General features: G+C 50.6%; 1 protein-coding gene across 1 annotated transcript in view; it reads left to right on the top strand.

Annotated features, from left to right (window-relative positions):
• The window catches only part of LOC144729120 (homeobox protein Hox-A3-like), a 91,290-nt gene that overhangs the window by 47,793 nt on the left and 20,013 nt on the right, over positions 1-23,484 (top strand). The window lies entirely within an intron of this gene.

Below are 23,484 nucleotides of genomic sequence, written 5' to 3'. Positions count from 1 at the left end.
CATCGGGGCGGCCGCTCGAGTCGCACCCGTGAAACTCTGTCGGCAATGGGGTTGAACAGGATGCCGCCCACGGACTCCGTACACCACGGCTGTCGTACACGCGGTGTGTCGATGAGTAAATCGTACGCGCGCGCGTGCGTTGGTAAGTTAGCGCACTCGGTCCGCTTTCTGTCGGCTTAGCGTCGCACTCCACGGGATACTCGGTCCACTGATGATGATGATGCTGATGATGCTGCTGATGATGCTGGCGGGTCTCGTATCCCGCGTGAGTGTTCAGACTCGGAGCAGCGCTGGGGAGCTCCAGGCTGAGTGAGGCTGCCCCCCCCCCAGTCCGTGAGTGAAACCAAATCGGCGACCTCCACTTTAGCGATCCCCAACATTCTAAACACGTCCGTTGTTGGTGATGTTGTTGTTGTCAGATCGTTCTATAGGATTACAAAGTAGAGGAATCGGGGCTATAATCATGTCCAATGTCCAGCTCTTTCTCTCTCTCTAGCACCTTCTAGAACATCGCTAGAATTCACACCACTCAGCCGACATAGACAAAGTGCATTAGTTACGCGTATAAGTTGTGTGTGTGTGTGTATATATAGATATATTCCTGTTTGTGCATGTGCTTATAGTTGCATTTCCACGTGGATTTATACAGCTTATGAAGTGTCAACTCACGCATCTTACTGTATGGAGCATTGTGTCTAGCCGGGCGTGGTGCTGGCCACCCACCACCCCCTCGTGTGCCGTGCAGGCCTTCATAGGTGGCTACTGCTTGCTGCTCCGACCATCCGCCGAAGGCTACATGAGGGATCTGTGTCCTTTGTGTGTGTGTGTACGTGTGTATCAGCGCCCGTTCCGGCCTTCAAAGTTTGCTGGTTAACAGCACGTGCCCCAACAGTCTATTCACTGATGCTGCTTATCTTCTTTGTACGCGCATCTATAAATGTGCGTGTGTGTGTGTGTACGTTGTTGCCTATTTAAATACGTGTGGTGATCTCTATATAGGTGTTTATTACGTGCATGTATCTATATATATTTACACGTATGTGCATGGTTGTCTGTATGTGCGTACATATTATAATACGTCCGCAAACATAGAAGTACACAACACGAACTAAGCATTGTGCAGCATCTTAACAACAAAGAAGCGTATTTACTTATAGAAAAATAACTACCCCCCAACTCCTACCCACAATGTGTCTCTACGCGAATATATAACGTACTATAAATTCTCATTTTGACACGTATCAGCGTCTTTACGGGCCGGGGGACGTTCTGCAAGCACGTGTCACTTCACATCATCATCATCATCATCGTCAGCAACATCAGCAGAAGAAGCAGCAGCAGTAGCTTCGTTTTGTTCACGAACAATGTTCAAGCCAAACTCGGGATCCGTTTCACGGCGTTCCCAGCGGCACATCGCCCAGGGTTCCCGATGCCTGTGGGGTTTGATCTTCCACGAAGCTCGCATCCACTGCACGAACCCACGTGCACAATTTGAACATTACGAAAAAAAACTCTCCACTAAGTAGGTAGCGGTGCCCGACCGTGGGTCATCCAGAACAGAGAGACCGTCACAACGTACAAGCGGACGCCAGAATGCCCCCGATCCACAAAAAACAAGCAAGCTAGACATCGCAGCGATACAACACGACCGCTACCCCTGACGCGGCCACGTGGCTTGGCCAACCCAAACGTGCAATGCTGACTGTTGCTCTGCACTCTAACATCATCAGCCATACGACGAGAAGACGTTGTATCTATAGGGGAGAATTCGTCGCTCGCTCTCTCGCTCTCTCGCTCGCTCACTCACCCCCGGCTTGATCTCTCGCCGTGCCCGCGCGCCAGAGTCTCGGACAAGGGAACGAAATTGCGCGTCCCTCGGTTTTATTTTGTTTCACCGCTCGCTCGCTGTGCGCTGTCTCCTTTCCTGCCCCTTAGCCGCCTACGGATCGACAACCCACGCGATTGCGAAAAAGTGCAGCGCTAAGTCGGATTTCGTGTCGGCAGTCTCACGAACAACAAAACAACCACCCACGCATTCGACCTATTTAGCACAACTTTGCAAACGCGTCCAAATGGGTTTTTTTTCTTTCTGCAAGCTGTGCATTATTAGCTTTGTTATTGTGTTTTAGTGAGTGTGTGTGTGTGTGTAGAGAGAGACAAAGGCGGTCGGGCGTGGTGTTGGCCACCCACCCCCTCGTGTGCCGTGCTGGCCTTCATAGGTGCTGCTCGTTAACAGCACTTGCCCCAAAAGTCCGTTGAGGCTATACGGGGGGTTCTTTGTCTTTTTGTGTCTATGCGGGGAGCGGTGGCATAGCGGTTAGCGCGCTGAGCTGCGAACCTGGGCCACTCGCGTTCAACCCCCGCTCACGGCCACCAACACCATTGATGATTAGCTTAACTGGTTTTGGGCCTCGCCTAGGTCAACTCAGCCTCAAATGAGTGCCTAGTGCTGTGTGTAAAACATCGCCACTAGGGAGACAAAAGCGGCCGGGCGTGGTGATAACCACCCATACGGGTATGTGTGTGTATGGTTGTGTGTGTATATTCACCTTTGTAAGTGTGTCCGTGTAAATGAGCGAGAGTTAAATATTAATACGCTATTTCAGGCAAATGTGTACGCACAAATTGCATTATAATTGCCATTCTACATTAATCTCGAAGTCCCATTGTCCATCCTATGGCGCGTCGATAGTGGGGAAATTTTTGGTTGACCATACTTCACCACTCTGGTCAGTGCGGGCTCGTGAAGAATAATTAAAAGGCCCAATACCGGTACAGGTATCAATCGCCACTGGTGTTAGTCGTGGCCAGGAGTCGAACCCAGATAATCTTGTTGTTGTACACGTACAGACTCTCTCTCTCACACACACACACAAAAGGCAAACATTCCCCTATAGCCTTAACAGACTGTTGGGGCAAGTGCTGTTAGTGAGTAGCATCATTCAGGCTGGCACGGCACACGAGGGGATGGGGTAGTCAGCACCACGCCTGGCCGCCTTTATCTCCCCAGTGCTGATATTTACACACCGCACCTGATACACAGTGCACGTGTAAAGCTGAGTTGATCTAGGGGTAAGTCCCAGGATCGGTTCAATTATTCGCAATTGTTATTGGTCGTGAGCGGGAATCGAACACGAGTCGCCTGGATTCGGTAACACAGTGCACTTCACCACTGCACCACCGCTCCCCATATGTGCCATGTGGAATACACTTGGATATGAAAACGTTCGTGGCAGGCAGTGAGTGAGTGTAGTTAGTCACGCAGTGTTGACCCTCCCCCCGCGCCTCCGATCGGCACGGGTTTGCTACGTACGGTGCGAAAGAAGTTCAACATCATACATACACACATACGAGTGTGTTCACCAAGTACATAATCTCGGTGTAAGGCAACTCTACGTAAGCAATGTGAGTGTACACACAATGCACAGAGCGTGGCAAAATACGCAATAACAACAACCGCAGAATGGCAATCGGCATTTGAAAATTCAAAGGAAACATCACATCACAGATATGACATCCATCACCACTCGCCTTGCACTATCATTGTTATCATGGGTCTCTGTGGGAGTATGCAGGTCTCTGTGTGAGTGTATGGAGCTCTGTGCAGGTCTATGGGTCTCTGTGTGAGTCTATAGATCTCTATGCAGGAGGTCTATGGGTCTCTGTGTGAGTCTATTATGGCCAGGCTGAGTCCATGAACTCACTATCACTAGAGAACCCGTTTTTATCAGTCTATGTGAGTATATGGATCTCTATGCAGGCCCTTGTTTACACACGCTAAGATGTTTAAATACGTCAATAAGTTGTGAAATCTGTTCAGTAATAAACTGAATGCGGTGTTTGATATCCGTGTCAATATTTAGTAAACAGCTGCGTTACTTAAGTCACGCAACAACTCCTATGACAATTTCTGCAGTCATATCACGCCTTGACTGACGATGATATTGATGTTGAAAAGTATAAGTTCGTTTATTAAATTCTACATTGTGTGTGTGTGTATATCTGTCACGCTAAGTGGGTTACGACCAGTGCAGGATGAAGCCAGTGCAGGATGTGTAGCATGATGTTATAAGGGGATCTAAATAAAAAAAATACGTAAATATTAAAATATTTTTTTTTGTTGCATAGTAAAGTAATTGTATTTTTTCATTTGCTATACAGCAGATAATGCGACAGATCTCTAACCTTAAACACCCAGTTATTTATAACAATTTAAGCCAGTATAGTACTATAGTAATAGAGCAAGCGCAGAATCACCGAACCGGAATTGATAGCTTGAAAGCATTTAACGCGGGGCCTTTGAAAGTGCGGGACCCGTAGCTACTACATATGTAGCTACTACACGTGTAGCTACTACACATGTAGCTACTACATATGTATCTACTACACGTGTGTGTACTTTTGCTACTTTTGCTACCAGCATAACCCGGCATTGGTCACGACAGGTGTCCCAACGCGATCTACCAACGCGTTCGCTTCGCGACTTTTCGCGCGGACGCAGAGTGACGAGTCGTGGCCGATCTCCGTCGATTTGAACGACTTCGAATTTGGCGCGTTGACGACATTTTCTCGACGGCCACACGCGCCGTGAGATCATCAACGGAGAGGAGCCGCGGTAGTGTCACGATTATAATAACACGATTATAATTACACTGGTCAACACACGTTTTCTGGCATAAGGTATTCCAACGTTTTTAAGGGAATTTTGGGGTGCTGATTCCAAATCTGGCATCAGTTGTTGTCTATCACATCAGGTTTTTGAGATATCAAATATTGCATTTTCAATAAAAACTGCAGAAGAAAAATATTAAATAATTGTGGATATCTACATAAAATTATATTATAAACACACTATCCTAAAAATACAGCACTGACTCGCAACAACTTGCAATCATAAGTGACAGAGTTAATTTCGGGTAAAATCAATGAAAATGGGGTATGCCGATAGCATAAAAATGAGATGTGATATAGCAAATCTGAGATCAGATTTGGAATAAGCACCATGAAATTAGTCCAAAACAGCTGCAAAAGTCCAGGCCAAAAATATTTTTTTTTGTTGACCAGTATAATCAGTGCGACAGCACTGATTATACTACCTTTGCAGGCATTGCAACATGCAGCAGCAGCAGATCTTTTGGGCGTGATGCCCGAACTGAAATAAAGGGGCTTCATTATTTTGTTGACTCAAATTTATTGTTATTCAATCGTTTTATTACGTAGCTTCTTCTGTTGTTGTTGTTGTTGTTGTTTTTTAATTGTAATAAGTGATATATGTGGTGTAGGTTTTTCATTTTTTAGGTTAGGAGGACAGTTGTAATGACTGTCCGAAACACATCCAGAATGTTTCGGTATTAAATAAATGGGAAAAGCCATTCCGATTGACGACATTACGACGTTTAAGGTTGTTTTTTTTACTCATCCATTTCGTAAATCGAGGTATGCGTGTAGTGTGATGATGATTATTATAGCTTGGGCCCCTTGGTGCAAGCAATGAAATGTGCTCTCTTGCCATCCAACCACCCTGGTCCACGATTTCCCCACCAATGTCCCTGCCTTGTGGACGGCGTTGCAGTTGCACCGCCTGCACACATTCGACAGCTGTGCCACTGGTTCCAAACAAACTAGAAACACTCATCTGGTGGTGGCGGTGCTGCTGCCGCTACCGCTGCTGCGTCGGCAGTGGTGCACAAGCGCAGATAACAAAGCAACGCACACAACCAAAACAAATTAACACTTTTCCATGAAAACATATAATAGGCGACGTTTCGGTACAATGGTCCTTCTTCATTGCACATTTTAAAGACAATTTTGCTTGCGGGGTTTGTGTGTGGGGTTTTTTTTTTTGGGACCAACTAAGATTTTAAAAGAACGCAAGCGATCGAGGAGGGATAGAATGTGGAAGAGAAGGGGGGAAGATGGAGGGAGGGAGGGAGGGAGGGAAGGAGGGAGGGGTGGAGGTATGGGGGGTGGGGGAGGTTGGAGGTCAGAGGTCATTGCTCAAACACAGGTCACCGTTTTAAAAAACAAAAAAAGGGCATTTGGCAACCTCTTTCAAGAAACAAAATAAATAATAAAATGGGAGACCAACCCCCCCCCCCATTTTTGTCAATGGGTAGCACACAGAACTACACAGTACAACGGAAGTATAATTATTTGTTCATTAATGGTTCTCTGAACGTCACCACAGAGCATGAACAGTGTTTTTGTGTTGTTATCATTATTCTCATGTGTCCGCTACATAGAGTCTTGAGGGAGGTCTGTCGCGAATAACGTCTGCAAAATCAGCAGAGGTATTTCTGGGGAAGACGCCATAATCCAGCAGTGGAGAGAGCATGGCTGCTGCTGCTGCTGGTGATGATCAATATTATTGCGCAAAGAAGTTGTCTTTTCTTTAAGATTATACCTTTCGAGACACTTCCTATAGACACGCACACAGATCAAGTGCTGCTCACAAAGACAAAGCTACCTCCCACCCCCGATAGCCTTTACCAGACTGTTAGGGCAAGTGCTGTCGAGTAGCAACTATCTAATGCCGGCACAGCACACGAGGGGGTGGGTGGCCAGCACCACGCCTGGTCGCCTTTGTTGCTCCCAGTGGCGATGTTATCACCGCACCAGGTACTCATTTTGACACTGAGTCGCCTAGCGCCCGGTTAAAATGTTCGTCACGGATGATAGCCGTGAGCGCGAATCGAACTCGGGTGGTCGGATCCATAGCGCGGCGCGCTAACCGCTCACGCGCACACACTCGTGCGCGCACGAATGTACAATTTAGCACTTGCTGTGTCTCCACGGGTGGGGCATAGCCTCTCTTAATCGCTGTCCGACAGAATTTTCAAGAGAGGGGAGGAGGAGGAGAGGGAGGGAGGGTGAGAGAAAGATGGGATGAGGGAGGGGGGAGACGAGGAGAGGTGGAGAGGTTCAGAGAGAGAGAGAAAAGATGAGAGCGATTGGGAGTGAGCGGAGAGCGAAATTGGGGAGGGAGAGATTCAGGCGCGGTGGATAGGGAGATATGGAGAGAGAGAAAGAGAGATGGTGGGAGAGAGAGAGGAGAGAGCGATATTGAGAGAGGGCCGCGACTAGGGAACGGTGGAAGACCGCATCGGAGATGAGATGAGAGAGCGGATTTTTAGAGAGGGACAGGAGGAGGCGGAGAGAGAACGACACGGAGAGAGCGAGCGAGCGTTTGTGTGAATGTGTGAGTGTGTGAGCGTGCGCGCGCGTGAGTGTGTGAGCGTGTGTGAATGTGTGTGTGTGTCAGTGATTTATGGCCTGGCCACAAGCACTCGGTTCACGCAGAGTTCAGCAGCAGCAGCAGCAGAAGCTTCGATGTTCTCTCTCCCTTCCCTTTGCTCCTCTCATTCGCACTGTGCCACCCCCACCCCCCCAACTAAATTCAAAGCGGGGAATGGGAGCGGTGACGCAGCGGTGAGCGCACCGCGCTATGAACCCGGCGTCCCGAGTTCAATTCCCGGGGCCCACGGATATTTAACATGAGCGGCGAGCGAGAGAGATACATCTGAACGGATGGTGGTTCCTCAGGCATCCCCTGAGTCGACTCAGCCTCAGTGTGAGTCTCTGGCGAGACGTTTGAGCAACGGCACATTGGGAAAGACAAAGGCGGCCGGGCGTGGAACTGGGTGACACATCTTGCGCGCCATGGCCGGCCTTCATTGGGTTTGGCCAACCGCACTGTGAAAACTGCACTGGGGACCTTTGTGTCTGTGATGGCGTGTGTTTGATGATGTGCGTATGTGCTGTTTGCGGATGGGTGCGCAATGGTATGTAAGTGTTGGTATTTGTAAGTGTTGGTATTTGCCGGAAATGTGTGTGTGTGTCAGTGAATGTGTCGGTGTGTGTGTGTGTCAGTGAATGTGCCAGTGTGTGTGTATATGTCAGTGAATGTGCCGGTGTGTGTGTGTGTGTCAGTGAATGTGCCGGTGTGTGTCGTTGTGTCAGTGAATGTGTCGGTGTGTGTGTGTCAGTGAATGTGCCTATGTATGTGTGTGTCAGTGAATGTGCCAGTGTGTGTGTCGGTGTGTCAGTGAGTAGCTATCGGTTCCCAGCGCACTGCGCTACCAACCTTGACACCCCGAGTTCGATTCCTGCTCACGATCAATAACAGTGGCGAATATTTGAACTCGTCTTGGGCCTCCGCCAGGTCCACTCAGCCTCAAATCAGTACCTAGTGTGGTGTGTAAATATCGCCATTGGGGAGACAAAGGCGGCCGGGTGTGGTGCTGGCCAACCACTAACCTCTATACTACCGGTCCCCACATTCATCTGCACAAAGACAAAGGCCTCCCCGTGTAGCCTTTACAGACTGTTGGGGCAAGTGCTGTCAGCGAGCACCTATGAATTACAATACGGCACACGAGGGCGTCGGTGGCCAACACCACGCTCGGCCGCCTTTGTCTCCCTAGTAGCGGTGTTTTTCACACCTCACCAGGTACTCATTTGAGGCTGAGTGGACCTGGGGATGGCCCAAGACGAGTTCAAATATTCGCCACTGTTCTTGATCGTGAGCAGGAATCGAACTCGGGGTGTTCAGGTTCGTAACGCAGTGCACTGTGAACCGATAGCTACTCACTGACACACCGACACACACCGACACATTCACTGACACACACACACACCGACACATTCACTGACACACACACACATTGGTGCACTCACTGACACACACACACACACCGACACATTCACTGACACACACACCGACACATTCACTGACACACACACACACACCGACACATTCACTGACACACACACACACACCTGCGCATTCACTGACACACAGACACATTGGTGCACTCACTGACACACACAGACACATTCACTGACACACACACACCTGCGCATTCACTGACACACAAACACATTGGTGCACTCACTATCACACACAGACACATTCACTGACACACACACACACACACCGGCGCATTCACATTCGCTGACACTGACACACACGCGCGCGTGTCAGTCTCGCTGCGTCCCGAGGGCTGACGCTTACACGGGGCTCGTATGAAATCGATGCGATGTCGCGTGCTGTACAGCCCCACTCGCAGCCAGCCCACAGGCGCCAAGCCTCGCCATCAACACCCCTCTCCCTCCCCTCCCCTGTGCGTGTGTGAGAGAGTGGGGAGCGGTGGCGCAGCGGTTATCGCGACGCTGCGCTACGAACCCGGCGGCCCGAGTTCGATTTCCGGCTCACGGCCAACACCCAGTGACGATTATCGGAACCGGTCCTGGGCCTCCCATAGGTCGACTCGGCCTCAAATGAGTACCTGGTGCGGTGTGTAAATATCGCCACTGGGGAGACAAAGGCGGCCGGGCGTGGTGCTGGCCACCCACCCCCCTCGTGTGCCGTGCCGGCCTTCAAAGGTGCTCGCTAACAGCATTTTCCCCTACAGTCTGTTAAGAGGGAAATCTTTGGCTTTGTGTGTGTATGAGAGTGTCAAATATCACCAATAATCAGAGTGTACACAAAAAGCACGCGTATATTTATAAAGATAGATGTAATAATTATATTTGTATTTTTAAATTCCTCCAGCACGTTGTAGACAAGACAAAGACAAATATTCCCCGTATAGCCTTAACAGACTGTAGGGGCAAGTGCTGTTAGCGAGCACCTATAAAGGCCTTGAACGGTACACGAGGGGGTGGGTGGCCAGCACCACGCCCGACCGCCTTTGTCTCCCCAGTGGCGATATTAACACATCGCACCAGGTTCTAATTTCAGGCTGAGTCGACCTAGGGGAGGCCCAGTTCAGATAATCGTCACTGATGTTTGCCGTGAGCGGGAATCGAACTCGGCTCGCTGGGTTCGCAGCGCAGCGTAGCGCTAATCGCTATACCACCGCTCCCCGCCACACACACACAGACACGCTACTACACACACACACTACTACACACACACACTACACACACACACTACACACACATTCAGCCGTATTGAATGTAGCGTTGCCGTGACGACCACGCGCTTAACAACAGCAACAGCCTCCATTGCTCTGCCTGGTAACCAAGCGGTTGCCACCTGTCCCGATTTGGCGTCTGTGTTCGGGGTGGCATAGCCCGCTTTTTGTACCCAACATCTGCTACCCGTTGTGTATATGCCTTTTCCAAATATATAAAACATACTCGCTGTCCGTTGTCGCGTTGAACTCTATGCCAAGTAAATTGCGCAGTTTTGATAATTGTAGGATATGTGATCGAATAACGTAACAGGTGGCAACCGTAGCCGCCACCCCGTCACATTACAACCTCCTATGAAAAAGGACCATTGCCTGAAACGTCGCCTATTATTATTTGTTTCCCTTTCAAGGCCACGCCATGTTGCCGTTGACAAATGCGTTGGGTTAGTTATTGTTATTAATCGTACTTGTGCAACATGCCCATAGCAGCAGCAGCCACCGAATTGTTCATACTCTTTGGGTCTTAAATATAGATAAATAAAGCAAAAAATAGCTATATTTACATAGCTAAATATAGCTATATTTATATATTCTTGGTTCCCTTCTACGTGACTTTACCGAAAGAACCAAGAATATGAATCCCTGCAGTCACGAAAGCTTTAAATATAAATTTACATAGCTAAATATAGCTATATTTACATAGCTAAATATATATATATTTACATAGCTAAATATAGCTATGTTTATATAGCTAAATATAGCTATATTTACAAAGCTAAATATAACTACATTTATTCCTGCCTCAGCAGTCCGCCCGCTGTATTGTTTCACCTGAAGACGATTGCTTGCGTTGCGATCGAAACGTCGTGATTTTTTTTTACTATTTTATTGTTTTTCTATCTCTACGTGACTTTACCGAAAGCCCCACAGAGTATGAATTCCTGCAGCCACGAAAGCTTTAAGTCAAGACCTAATTGTTCGTTACATCCGATTCAATCTTCGAGGATTCACTTAACCCGTCCACTTTACGAACCTCCAGGTGTCTTACCCTACTACACCTTATCAGTTTCTTATATCCACAATAGAGAGGTTTTTTGGGGGGGGGATAGTTCGCATGCATATAAATGTGTCGTTAAGCCAATGAGTAAGGTTTGTCACGTCAACAAAATGTGCCAACTCGTTACTCGTACATCACGAGCCGGCTGTGTGCTGGAGAGTAAACCCACAACGTTCGCATTTCGAGAACGACATTTCGCTCGTAATCACAACGAGCATTATCACGTGACAACCCTTACTAGTTGGCTGTGTCGGGTGGTGGCTGGTTTAACGACACATTTATAAATTTACGCGATCTAACCCAGCCCCCCCCCCCCTCCAATGGATACGATTGGTCGCGAAAGCCTACAACGAGTTAAACTCACTTTCTTATAATTGACGCTTCTCAACGTCACACATTTTTTTTCTTTTTATTATCACGCCTGCCGCAAACGCCCTTACGTGGCACTCACAAAATGCTTACACAGCGGCGTGTGCGTTCTTTATTGAATCTCAGTGTCGTCGTCAACATGGGCCACGATCTATCCACGGTTGGATGAAGGCTTGCACCGAAACTCGATTATTCAGATCGATTCGCTGCTGTGGATTTCCACGTGGTGACGATAAAAGCCGCTTCGTTGAGCCTTCGTTTGTGGCTGGGCCGCTTCCGACAAAGAAGTGGGCCTTACCTGGCAAGATACACAACAAAGAGTTGAGTTGTATTTGTATATATGTTTGTAAGGGATGTGTTTACATTTCTACACTCTGCACTCCTATCGAGTTTATTTTATTGTTTGTTGTTGGAACTTTCTGGGCTGCCCCCGTACTGAACATCTGTGAAAAAAGAGCTTTATAGTTTATCGGATTCCTCCAGCGCAAATCAACATTCTGATTCTGTCTAGCATGTAGTGTGTGTGTGCTGGAAGGTTGGCACAATTACAAATCCTCCTGTGACACAATGTTTGCTCTCCCCATACATTGTGTTCACTCATTGTGTTCACTCATTGTGTAAACGCATTGTGGCAATGCATTGTGGTCATGGACGTGTCAGTGCTCTATGCTCATTGATTGTGTCAATGTTGTTGTGTTAACGGATAGTGTTCATGCGTTGTATTTGTGTGTTCTGGGATTGCATTGCGTTAATGCATTCTGTCAGTGCGGTGTGTTAATGGGTTATGTAAATGCACTACGGTCATTAACTGTGTTAATGTATCGTGTTAACGGATTGTATTAATGTGTTGTGTTAATGTATTGTGTCAACGAACCTTGTTTATCGATTGTTTCAACGTATTGTGTCAATGTCGTGCGTAACGAATGCTATTCATGCATTTGTGTGAATGTGTTGTGCTAATGCATTGTGTTAACGGATCGTGTTCATACGTTGTGTTAATGCGGTGTGTTGTCCAGGTGTGTGTTCATTACGCTCGCTACCTTCCACCCTCCCTCTCACCCCTCTCTCTCAACTACCTCCCTCCCTCTCGCTCACCTGGCTCTCTCCCTCCCTCCCTCGCTCCCACCTCTCTCCCCAGACCGCTTTCTAAGCCACCCCTTTCACCTCGCCCCCCCCCTCACCTACCTATGCCTCACCTCTCTGCCTCGATCGCTCCCCTTCCTCTACCCCCCCCCCCCCCGCTGTACCCATGTTCCTAGGCGGCTCTATCGGTCACATCCCCCCCAACCCTCCCTCCCCCCACCTCCTCCCCCACTCCATCCCTCTCCTCGTGCCCCATGCTCTCAGGCGCTCTCCGCCACTTCCGCCCCCTCCTCTCACCTCTCTCTCCCTCTCCTCCTACCTCTCGATCACCTCGCTCACCTGTCTCTCCCTCCTCCTCCTACCTCCCCTCCCCCCGTAACCCCCACCCCGTCCCCCTCCCCCTCTCTCTCCCCACCCTGTACCTGCTCTCCCAAAGCTTTCCGCCACTCCATCCCCTCCACTCACCAACCCTCCCTTCCTCCCCCTAACCTCTCTCTCTCTCTCCCTCTCACCTACGTCTCACCTCCCCCTTCTCCCTCCCCCATGTGCACCTCCCTCCCCCCTGCACCCTGCTCCCAGACCCTCTCTCTCTACGCCACATCCATCACGCGGCCCAGGCGCGGCTTGTTAATGGATTTCTCCACTGTTGCAAGTCAATGGCCAATCTACGCGCAGAGATCCGTGTAGAAATATCACACACGCGTGTGTGCGTGCGTGTGGATATACACACACACACACACATTGCATATGTATGTTACGTATGTGTGTGCATTGCATATGTATATTCGTTCATGTGTGTGGGTATGTATATGTATACACACACTTGCGTAGGTATATGTCTTGCAAATGCATGTGTGTATGTATGTACGTATTCCAAATGTATGTGCCGGCCTGCATAGGTGCTCGCTAACAGCACTTGCCCCAACAATCCTACTCAAGCTATACGGGGAATCTGTGTCTTTATTTTTGGTGCTGGTGTTCTTTTGAATGTGCTATGAATAAGGTCCATTACCCGAAACGTTGCTCATATATATTTGTCCTTCCTTATAAGGCCACACAGTGTTGTCGACGAATGTATTGAGTTTTGTTGGTATTAGTGGTGGTAGTTGTATCGGGTTAAGTTGAGTGGTATTGGTGCAAAGGTGTGTGCTATAGGCGGCTTCACTACCGCTACGAACCGAGTTCGATTCCGGCTCATGGCCATCAACACCCAGTGACGATTATGTATACCGGTCGTGGGCCTCCCCTAGGTCGACTCAGCCTCAAATGAGTACCTGGTGTGGTGTGTAAACATCGCCACTGGGGAGACAAAGGCGGCCGGGCGTGGTTGCTGGCCACCCACCCCCTCGCGTGCCGTGGCGGCCTTCACAGGTGCCGCTCGCTGACGGCACTTGCCCCAAACGTCTAAGGCTATGCGGGTGATCTTTGTCTTTGTAGTGAGACTTTGAGAACAAACCTTGCTGGGCAGGTGCCAACGTTGTCGCAGCTGTTTAATCGAGCACGAGGAAGGCGGCGATGGCGAGGTGTGGGGGGTGGCTCATGACGGTGGTGGCGACAGGAGGGTTCAATGATGGTGGGGTGACCCGATCGGCATTCTCGAGTGGGGGCCGGTGATTGTGATCGTTGTGATTGCGGTGATTGTGACGTCGGCAGGGCGAGGCCGCGGTCGAAATCGTTTCTAGTCGAGCGCAAGCTCGGGAGAAGCGAGGGAGGAAATTCTGCAGAAAAAAATATTCACACACGACCCGTTTGTCAATCCACTGCTGGATGATTAATGCCTCCCTCCCCACGCCGTGTGATGTATCTATTCTATAGAATCGTGCAGAGACGCATAGATTCACAGAGAGACCCATAGACTCACATAGAGACCCATAGACTCACATATAGACCCATAGACTCACATAGAAACCCATAGACTCACAAAGAGATCCATATCGTCTCATACAGAGACCCAAAGACTCACACAGAGACCCAAAGACTCACAGAGACCCATAGACTCACATAGAGACCCTGACATTCACAGCGAGATCCGTAGACTCATTGAGGGAATCATATAGACTCATACACGTGACTCTCTCTACTCACACACGCGTGTCGCTCAACTCACACACGCATGTCTCTACACACACACGTGTCTGTACACACATACGTGTCTATCTACACCCACACACACACGTGTCTCTCTCTACACACACACACACGCGTGTTTCTCTCTACTCACACACGCGTGTCACTCAACTCACACACGCATGTCTCTACACCCACACACACACGTGTCTCCCTACACCCACACACACACGTGTCTCTCTCTACACACACACACGTGTCTCTCTCTCTACTCACACACACACACACGCGTGTTTCTCTCTACTCACACACACACGTGGCTCTCTCTACACACACACACGCGTGTTTCTCTCTACTCACACACGCCCCTCTGCCCGCGGAGTCGTCACAGCAACAGCCGTGCGATGAAAATTTCAATCAATCCGTGGCTCCGCTTAAATTCGAACCGGGGTGTTTGGTGGGTGGTAGATGGTGGTGCTGGTGTTGGTGGTGGGAGAGAACGGAATGGCCGTTTAGAAATGCATCGCTCACCCCCCATCCCCAACCCTATACCGTGTGTTTAATCAGACCCGGCGGATCAATTATCGAAGGCGTAAACAATCCCAGCGGAGGAAGAAATCGCCCAACGCGCATTGTCTGTGGCCACCGAGGAAGAATATCGCGCAGGGATAAATAATCGCGGCCGTGCAAATTTTTTTGGGGGTTTCGATCTCCATCCCCGAAGCCGTGCTGCATCTGTGCGGCAGTTGCCCCTACTGCTGTGTGTGCGTCTGCTTCGCATTGAACCGGTTCCCCGGGGGCCTCGTCCCTAGGTCGACTCGGCCTGAAATGAGTACTTGGTGCGGTGTAAAAAAAAAAGAAACATGCGCCATCTCGGGGAGACAAAGGCGGCCGAGCGTTGTGTCGGTCACCCACCCCCCTTCGTGTGCCGTGCGGGCCTTCACAGGTTCTGCTCGCTAACAGCGCTTGTCCCTACAATCCGTTAAGGCTACACGGGGGGTGTGGGGGGGGGTGTGTGGGGGTGTGTGTGGGGGGGGTGTGTGGGGGTGTGTGTGGGGGGTGTGTGGGGGGGGTGTGTGTGGGGGCGTGTGGGGGGGGGGTGTGGGGGGATGTGGGAGGGGCGGTGTGGGGGGGGGCGGTGTGTGGGGGGTGTGAGGGGGTGTATGGGGGTGTGGGGGTGTGTGTGTGGGGGTGTGAGGGTGTGTGGGGGGGTGTGTGGGGGGGTGTGCGGGGGTGTGTGGGGGTGTGTGGAGGGGTGTGGCGGGGTGTGTGGGGGTTGTGGGGGGGGGGGGTGTGGGGGTGTGTGGGGGTGTGTGGGGGGGTGTGTGGGGGGTGTGTGGGGGGGTGTGGGGTAGTGTGTGTGGAGGTGTGTGTGGGGTGTGTGTGTGTGGGGGGCATCTTTGTGTCCATGCGAATATCCGAGTCCGAGTGAACGTCGCGCATACGTAGCCGTGACACTTTTGTGTCACCGCAACCTATTCACGACAATTCTCCCATCTCTCGATTGCAGGCGCTCAACCCCCCCCCCCCCTCTTTGTGAGATAGTTCGGCTCGAGCAATTGAATTGTCCCAGCTTGGGCAAAGACGACAATTAATGCCGAGAAAAAGGGTCGAGGGTTAGCAGGGGTGAAGACGTGTTGAATTTTCATCTCTTTCAAAACATATTACTCATTAACCGGACGAGGGCCAATCATTAACCACCAGGCCTCCCTTAATTCATGGCCCATTTGCTCGGTGGAGCTCGTGATGTGGGTGGGGGGGGGTAGGTTTGAGCATGTGTCTCTCTCACCCGTCTTTGTCTCTCTCTCTCTTTCTAACTCCTCCGAGACCTCTCCTCCGAACGCTCCCTTTGCTCTCCCCCAATGTCTTATCTGTCTCCCTCCCTTCTCCCAGATTTGTTATTCCTCTTTCGTTAAAACAAAAAATATATTGATTCTGTCTCTCAACAGCAGGTGCGTCTCTCACCCGTCTTTGTCTCTCTGTGTCGATCTACATTGTATGCTGTGTCCTCGTGGATTATCACGCGTGATTTATAAGTGATTAATAATACGCAGCATAGTAATACGATCATTTACTGCGCTGCATCAATCTACTGCGGAACGGTGGCGTCTACTCGCAGGCCAAGTCGGTCGTAAGGCGATGTTTGACCATACTTCACCACCCTGGTCATTGCGGCTTGATGCAGTGGACATGGCCCAGGCCGAGATCAGGTCAGATGTCATCAGGTCAAAAGTCATCAGGTCAGAGGTCATCAGGTCAGATGTCATTCGCCACGGGATTATGAGCCGCGGCTGTGTGCATCCAACACACTGTGCTAACCGCTGCGCCACCACTCCAAACCACCGCATTACGAGCGCACTCATTGATGTCAGTAGCTGGAATCGACGAATAGCTACATACCTAGTAAACAATCGATGTTGTGTATCGATAGCGATAGCACGAGAATCGATCTCATCATTTGCTCTCCACTTCGTCTCGCCTCCCGCAGAGCCAACGTTCGCCCCCCTCCCACTCTCCCTCTTACATCTCCCTGTATCTCTCCAACCCCTCTCTCTCTACCCTCTCTCACCTCCTCCTCCTCCTCCTCTGTCCCACCTTCCCACCTCTCCTCTCCCCGTGTTGTAGCAGCGCCCGTGCGCGCTCCGATCCATCACGGGAGAGAGATGGAGAGAGAGAGAGGGAGGTGGGGGAAGCGAGAGAGAGAGAGGGGAGAGATTGTGAGCGCGGCTCCTAGAGGCTGAGAGGGGTCATAGGCAGCGAACAATAACCCCGCAGCCAGCGGCAGATGAAGACAGATAGAGGGGGCGAGAGAGAGAGAGGGAGGGAGAGGAGGAAGAGGGGGGAGAGGGATGTGAGCGAGAGAGGGAGCGAGAGAGTGAGCGAGAGGTGGGGCTTTACATAAAGCAAAGTAAAAAAATGTAAATTTAATTTTAAAAAAATACGAAATGATGAACGAAGCAAAGTGCCGAATACACCGAGCATCTTCTTGTTTCCACTGATCGTAAAAAAAAGAGGGATGTAGTGCACCCGCGGTGGCTAGGAGATGTTAACTCCCTCACCCGATATGCAGGAGGTCGTGGGTTCGATCCCGACCCTGACGCCTGCTGCTGTATATTTGCAGTGTTTCTCTATTTTTTTATTTCTTTTTTTTTATTCATTTTTTTACGATCAGAGGAAACAAGAAGATGCTCGGTGTAGTCCGCACTTTGCTTCGTTCATCATTTAGTTTTTTTTATCTTTGCTTTATGTATCCCCCCCCCTCTCTGCCCACCCCCCTCTTTCTCTACCCCCTCTCGCTCTCTCTCTCTCCCACCCCGCGGTCGCGTGGATTTTTGACCGGTTCCTCCGGTGTTTTTTCCCCTCCACATTTAGAATCGACGTCACGCGCTGGGAGTGTTCGGCTGCGGCTATAAATTCCCAGGCGATGTATACGCCACTTGGATGAGCTATCAATTGTGGCCAGGTCGTTTTATTTTTTTTCAAAGAGCTACAATAGCTCCTCAGCGGGTCTCCTTACCTGGTAAAATAAATATTAGGCGATGGGCAATAGGAGGAGATGAATAGAGGGAGGGAGGGTTAAGGGAGGGAGGAGAGATGGGTAGGAGGAGATGGGTGAGATGGGGGAAGAGAGAGGGGAGGATAGGGAGAGTGGATGGGTGGGGGTGTTCTGGGGTTGAGGAAAAGAGCGAGAGAGAGGCGAGGGTTTGAGAGAAGACGCGGGGAGATGGGGGAGAGAGATTAGGGAGAGACGGATAGGGTCATAGTGAGGTGAGATGCGGGGATGTCGTGTGGAAGACGTGGAGAGGGTGATCTTGTGGCGAGGATGGGAATCAGAATATGTATTTATCCTGGACGAAACCGATGAGCTATCAAGCTCTTCTTTCAAAGATGTCCAGTAGGAACAGAGCGAGAGAGGAGTGCGTGGAAAGGGAGGAGAGAGCTTGTAGATATTAGTACGCTGATGATCTCGGCCTGAATCACCAATGACTGCACAGAACGAATCATCCCATTCTGTTGATTTTTTTTCCTTCCCTTAATTCTGGCGAAATTCCAGCTCGGAGATTTACAAATAAGACTGGTGTGCGACAACCACTCTTGTTGGGGCATATAAAAGAGGTGGGGGGGGGTGGCTGGTTTAAGTGATCTCGGACCTAGCTCTGTGACATCACCTTCCGCGGCCGTTCATCTCACACAAGGTGATGCGCTTCTCACTGCGTAGAGAGAGAGAGAGAGAAAGAATTCCAGGTGGGAAAAAAATCCTCGTCTTGTGACGTGACGCCGATAAGGGCACAGAATTGAGTAAAATTGTAAGAAGAAAATCGTTGTTTTTTCGCGTCACGAAGAGCAGGAAAATGTATGGAAACACAATGGAGAGGGAGGAGACATGGGGCGGAGGGAGACAGAGGTATGGGTGGAGGAAGGGGAGGGAGAGATGAGGAAATGGGAGGGAGGGAAGAGAGGGGAGGGAGTTGAATGGAGCCAGAGTGGCGACTGTGAGGGAGGCGGGGGGGGGGGAGATGGAGGTGAGAAAGAGGGAGCAAGGGAGAGAGGTTTAGGGAGGGCGGAGATGAAAGAGAGAGAGAGGGAGGGAGGTAGGTGAGGTGCAGAGAGGCATGGAGCCAGAGAGAGAGTGGGAGGGAGAGGGGTGAGGGTTTCGTTGGCTGTGTGGAAGATGAGGGAGAGAGGGAGGGAGAGAAGTACAGAGTCAGAAATATAAACGCGTGTTGTCGGCGCTCTGGGTGATGCGGCCCAACACAATTCGCCGGGAGCGGAGATTTTCCGCGGTGGGAATCAATAAACACGGCGCGGTCTGTGTCGGCGGCGCCCCGCGCTCCACGATCCACGCTCCACGCCCGGAGATCCGCTCCGGGTTTTTTTTATTTTGGGATGGTGGCTGCAGGATCAGTGGGCGACGGTCGCACGGCCGCCGTTCTCCGATGCGATTCAAAGCCCGGAACGGGATGAGATTCTTCGCGTCAGTGGCACGGCAATTGGTGGGGGGGGGGAGGGTATTGCTTACGTGCTGCGTCCAGAGAAGATGTAACAATACGCAACACGTGTGTGTGGGTGGGTTGGTTGGTGAGTGGATAAGGGAGTGAGTGAGGGGCAGAGGTGGGACAAAGTCATTGTTATGCAAGTCCAAGTCGAGTCGCAAGTCATCAAATTCATGACTCGAGTCTGACTCGAGTCCAAGTCACATGACTCGAGTCCACATCTCATAGGTGGGACAAAGTCATTGTTATGCAAGTCCAAGTCGAGTCGCAAGTCATCAAATTCATGACTCGAGTCTGACTCGAGTCCAAGTCACATGACTCGAGTCCACATCTCATAGGTGGGACAAAGTCATTGTTATGCAAGTCCAAGTCGAGTCGCAAGTCATCAAATTCATGACTCGAGTCTGACTCGAGTCCAAGTCACATGACTCGAGTCCACATCTCATAGGTGGGACAAAGTCATTGTTATGCAAGTCCAAGTCGAGTCGCAAGTCATCAAATTCATGACTCGAGTCTGACTCGAGTCCAAGTCACATGACTCGAGTCCACATCTCATAGGTGGGACAAAGTCATTGTTATGCAAGTCCAAGTCGAGTCGCAAGTCATCAAATTCATGACTCGAGTCTGACTCGAGTCCAAGTCACATGACTCGAGTCCACATCTCATAGGTGGGACAAAGTCATTGTTATGCAAGTCCAAGTCGAGTCGCAAGTCATCAAATTCATGACTCGAGTCTGACTCGAGTCCAAGTCACATGACTCGAGTCCACATCTCATAGGTGGGACAAAGTCATTGTTATGCAAGTCCAAGTCGAGTCGCAAGTCATCAAATTCATGACTCGAGTCTGACTCGAGTCCAAGTCACATGACTCGAGTCCACATCTCATAGGTGGGACAAAGTCATTGTTATGCAAGTCCAAGTCGAGTCGCAAGTCATCAAATTCATGACTCGAGTCTGACTCGAGTCCAAGTCACATGACTCGAGTCCACACCTCTGGTGAGGGGGGGTACATTTAACAACATGCAACGTTGTCAGTGGGTGGTGCAGCGTTTACCAGCCACCCGAGTTCGGATCCCGCTCATGGCCTCCTCCCCTAGGTCGACTCAGCCTCAAATGAGTACCTGACACGCTGACGAAACATCGCCACTGGGGAGACAAAGGCGGTCGGCCGTGGTGCTGGCCACCCACCCCCTCGTGTACCGTGCCGGCTTTCATAGGTGCTCGCTAATAGGACTTGCCCCAAAAGTATGTTGAGGCTATACGGGGGATATTTGTCTTTTTTGGCGGGGGGGGGGGTTAGTGAGTGTGTGGTTGGTTTGAGTAGATTTAGCAACACACAAATTTGTGCTGCTCACAAATATCCGATGAGTGCCACTCCCATCCGTATGACGTGCGTGTCACGTGACCACAATGCCCCCCCCCCCCAGCCTTGCCTAGACCACCAACTCAAAAGAGAGCGGAAAGTGTGACGCGCATTGTAGCCAATGATGGTCTCAGCCCGATCTGCGTGCGTGTTTGTATTGTATTTCCCCCCCCCCCCCCCACTAAGAGACACTCAAAACGAACACCCGTATACGAAAAACGGCATATCACGAGTTGTATACGCGCTTTCCCTGCTTCATACTGACGTCGGTGTCACACTCTGACGTTGGTGTCAAACCCTCTTCATTAGACTCACGAACAACAAAAAAGTGTCGTGAATGTGACGTCGCAATGGGATTCAGCACCATTCGTAATTTTAGTCCTTGGGCTGACCACCACAGATTTTGATTTCGTAAACTTTGCACCCCGATGTACACATCTGGTGGGGGGGGGGGGCATGCAGCCTGTCACCCAAACGGACAATTTCGTTTTTCAGACTATCCCAGCTCTAAGAAACTAAACTCGGCTGTGGTTGTGTCAGATTTCAACTTTCTAGCCCTTCTAGACGAACACCATTAGAATCGCCATCGCTCGCTCGTGTATCAGTGGATCGTTGGGTTGCATTCGTCAATATCTACCCATGGGTCCCGTGTATATGAACGAGAGCTGCGTCACTGTGTTGTGTGTGAGTGTGTGTCTTCACGATCGATGTTCATTCCCACACTCAAATCTGCCCGGAATTATCATGAGAAATGGGCATTTAGGGGTTCACGTAAATACATAGCAAAGACAAAGACCCCCCCCCCCCCCCCCGTCTCCTTACCCCCTGCTATAGGCTCTAACAGACTGTCGAGGCAATTTCTGTTAGCGAGCGCCAATGTGGCACCTGCACACACATGTGCTCACACACACATTGACACCTACACACACATGTGCCCACACACAAACATACACATTGACACCTGCACACACATGTACTCACAAACGCGCTCACGCACACTGACACCTGCACACTGATTGTCACACACACACATACACATTGACACCTACACACACATGTGCTCACACATACGCACGCTGACACCTGTGCACAGATTGTCACAGACACACACATATTGACACTGACACCTGCACAGAGATTGCCACACACACACATACACATTGACACCTACACACACATGTACTCACAAACGCACCCACACACACCGACACCTGCACACAGATTGTCACACACACACACAAATTGACACCTCCACATTCTCTCAACAACAACAACAACAGCCGCCATTCGCAATTAAGTGACGGCGACGGCACCACGGCGCTTGTGCCAGGCTAGGTGCACTTTGAGGCCACGTGAAGTGTCGAAGGCTACGCGACAGAACCGGGTGTTTTAAGTTGACTGAGATGACTGGCAGACGCACCAGCTGTGTTGCCCACTGTGCCAGCTTGCTGCGTTATTGAGAGCGTCGCTCCTCTCCACTCCGTTGTTGGTGGGTGACTGCCTCCAACTGTCCAGTTGGGTCCTTTACGAGCCTCCTCCATAGAGGTCCATCTTGACCCCACTGGTACCGGTCATTGGCAAGCCAACTCAGCTCCACATCGTCCTGTACCGCATCAGTCCATCTCCTCTCCAGCCCATGCCGTGCCCGTTTAGCCCCCTCTATCCGGCCAAACAGAAGCTGCTTGGGCATGTATTGGCTGGGCATGCGGGCTACATGACCCGGCCAACAGAGTCTCGCCTGCTGGAGGAGCGCACCGATGGGACTGTGTCCAGATCGTTCATGGATCTGTGAGCTCCTCACACAATCCAGTCTGGTTAGACCCAGGATGAATCATAGGCAGGCCAGCCTGAATGTTTCAAACCAGTGCAGATGATCCTCCTTCAGAGGGGTCCAGATTCTGCAAGCGTAGCCAAGGGAGGGCATAACCGTGGCCAAGAAGACTTGTGTGTACAAACACAAAGATCCCCCGTGTAGCCTTTAATAGACTGCTGGGGCAATGTCCTATGAAGGCTGGCACGGCACACGAGGTTGTGGGTGGCCAGCACCACGCCCGACCGTCTTTGTCTCCCCAATGACGATGTTTACACACCGCACCAGGGACTCATTTGAGGCTGAGTCGACCCTAGGGGAGGCCCAGGACCGGTTCAGTCGTCACCGGTGTTCGCCGTAAGCAGGACTCGAACCCGGATGACCGGGGTTCTTAGCGCTAACCGCTACTACGCTCCCGCTCCCCCCACTTGTGTGTACACAGACACACACAGACGACACGAACGGACACAAAGACAAGAGGAGACGTCTCAGTCCGCAGAACAATAATAACGATGACATTTATTATTTGTATACAGCGACGTCATTCGTGCAAATCGCGCTCCCGAACTGCTGCTGTGGGACGTCGTTACGCACTGCACAGGCAGAACCGGCGCTACCAACAGTTGCCCAAGCTCTGTGATCCTACAATTGGGATGATTGGCCAAGTCAGTCTTCGACGAGTTTTCTAACCATGACGATCGGGGTGTAATTTGTAACTTCCTTCCGTGTGCCGTTGCAAGTTGCGTGCATCCGCTCGTTTGGAGGCTGCGGGTATATAGTGAGATGTTAACTACCTCGCCCGGTATACAGGAGGTCACGGGTTC

Source organism: Lampetra planeri, chromosome 31, assembly GCF_965212315.1.
Source record: "Lampetra planeri chromosome 31, kcLamPlan1.2.h2, whole genome shotgun sequence".
NCBI classification, from domain to species: Eukaryota; Metazoa; Chordata; class Hyperoartia; order Petromyzontiformes; family Petromyzontidae; genus Lampetra; species Lampetra planeri.
The sequence above is the reverse complement of the archived record's forward strand: the minus strand, read 5'-3'. Positions and strand labels throughout refer to the sequence as shown.